We start from the raw sequence: 2,722 nt of genomic DNA, 5'->3' as shown, positions 1-2,722 counted from the left end.
CGATGAGTGTGTTGGAGGCCTCTCCAGCTTCACTGGGAAGCGGTAGTCATGGCGAGGGTCAACATTGAATTCCATTTGTTACATCGTTGGAAAGAACAAAATTCCATGAGGTATAGACAATGGAGAATCGAATGTTGTCTACATTGGGTAATTGTGATGCGATGCAATGGAAGAGATCTGTTGGGAAATCAGACCATGCCATAATATTATTGTATATGTGGTGGCAAATAGATGAGGAAATCAGCTTGAATGTCTTATATATATATATATATATATATATAGTCTGGCTCCCAAGTGGACTTGACCAAGAATAGCAAGAATATAATAAGCATTTGTGACTAATATTCAAATACACCAATATTTCATAAAGCATTCAAGCTATAAATAGAATAGGATGCATATCATAATTCTTTCTTTAAATATGTTTCTAATAAATTATAGGTTTAAACTTTTTAAAATAAACATTTTTAGAACTATTAGATTTAATTTTAGATTAAGCATTTTGAAAACTCAAGTATAAATTTTTAAGTTTATTAATTCAAAATTTTCTATTTCTTTTATATAACAAATTATCTTTCATTATATAATGCTCATTAAAAGATCAAATAAGACTTTTTTCTGTCAAATTTTTTTTTCATTTAGAGAGTTCTCCAAATTATTATACCTAAATACATAAATTTAAATGGAACTAAAACTCAATTAAGAGGATCTGTGATGCCTTCTAGTTCATATATGTATATATGTTTAAATAACTAATAAAAATTGATTAATCTTTAAAGGTGATGTCAAAATAAAAACATACCAAGCATTTAACTATGATCAATGAAGGTCATTAATATAGATAAAATTCCAAATAGTCTTAGTTTTATGAATGATAATAAGCATGGAGAGAGAGGGAAGTCCCAAATCTCCTTTACTTTTAGGCATAGCCACTTGTTGTAAGGAGATAAATGGACTTTTGCCTCAATCATAAAGGAGCTTTAAACAGTTATCTTACTAAGTAAAAGTTTAATAAGAGAAATGTACTTTCGAGCTTTAAACAGTTATCTTAATAAGTTGAAGTTTAATAGAAGAAGTCATTAGTTTAAGTTAGTAAATGGAAAGCAATTATTTAATTCCATGCATGAACAGAAGAAAGTTTTCAACTATATAAAAGATTCTCAATGAAGTAATAATTGATTGCCAATTTAGCGCCAAAAATTTTTCTTTTATATTGATTAACCTTGAGATGATCAAATTTATTGAGTTCCGCAAAACTTGAAAAGTCACGATCATGATCTCTACTTGATCTCACATTCATAATTTCTATTTGTTCAAGTGCATCTCACCATAATCACAAACTTCGTTCAATCGTGCATGTCTCGCCACAATCACAATCTTCATTGTATTGTGTATCTGACCACCATCATGATATCCATTCAGTCATGCTTGTCTTGCAGTGATCATGACCTCCATTCAATTGTGTGCATCTCACCACAATCATGATCTTTGTTGATTGGGCATCTCACCATGATTATGATTTTTCATTCAAGTTTGTGTGAATTTTACCAATCACAATCTTCATTTGATCATACCCATCTTATTGTGATCTCAATCATTATTCCATCCCGCATCTCGCTATAATCACGATCTTTATTCATATCTAATCACAATCACAATATTGATTCAATCACACATCTTGTCACAATCATGTTATTTGTTAAATCATGCACGTGTCCAATCATGATTGTGATCTTTGTTCGATCTTTCATATCTCATAATGATTGTGATCTCCATCTAATAATATGTATATTTATTATCATGATTTCTATTTGATCATGCACTCTTTGTTAAGATCATGATCTATGTTGCATCACATGTCATTCCGTAAGCATGATCTCCATTAAATCATGCACGTGTCCAATCATGATCGTGATCTTTGTTCGATCTTTCATATCTCATAATGATTGTGATCTCCATCTAATAATATGTCTATTTATTATCATGATTTCTATTTGATCATGCACTCTTTGTTAAGATCATGATCTATGTTGCATCACATATCGTGCCATAAGCATGATCTCCATTCAATTGTTTGTGTCACTTTACGATCACCATCTTTGTTCAACAACGTCTCACCAAAATCATAATATATGTTTGATCATGTACATCTTGACATGATTACAATCTACGTTCAATGGTGCATGTCTCACCACAAACATGATCTTTGTTCGCAGTATGCATTTAATTTTAATCCCAATATCTAATTGATCAGGCATCTTATCATGATCATGATCTATGCTTGATCCTATTTCTCACCACAATCATAATCTTCATTCAATCGTAAGTCTTGTCACATATTATGAACTTTGTTTAATCAATTGGGGTTGGTTCAGCCAAATCTTATTATTTATTTAAAATTTTCCAAAACTATATATTGAATTAATTTTAAAACTTTTAAATTTTAGAAAGGTAAATATTTCATTAAAATTTTATTTAAAAAAATTCATTGAAACTAGGCCTGAGTCCCGTTCTCCCTCTCCCGCATTTTTGGCTAAGCAAATCCTCCTTTTGTTAGCTCATAGAAGCCCTATTCTCCCTGACCTTCAACACACATGTCCATCACCTTGGCTAGCTAGAACCTTCACTCAACCTCATAAGCCACCTAAATTAGAAATCCTTAGCTACAATGGCAACGTCTAACACAGCAATTAGCCCCCTCCTATCATGTACAAGCGATTCT

Source organism: Dendrobium catenatum, unplaced genomic scaffold, assembly GCF_001605985.2.
Source record: "Dendrobium catenatum unplaced genomic scaffold, ASM160598v2 fragScaff_scaffold_166, whole genome shotgun sequence".
Classification (NCBI taxonomy): domain Eukaryota; kingdom Viridiplantae; phylum Streptophyta; class Magnoliopsida; order Asparagales; family Orchidaceae; genus Dendrobium; species Dendrobium catenatum.
The sequence above is the reverse complement of the archived record's forward strand: the minus strand, read 5'-3'. Positions refer to the sequence as shown.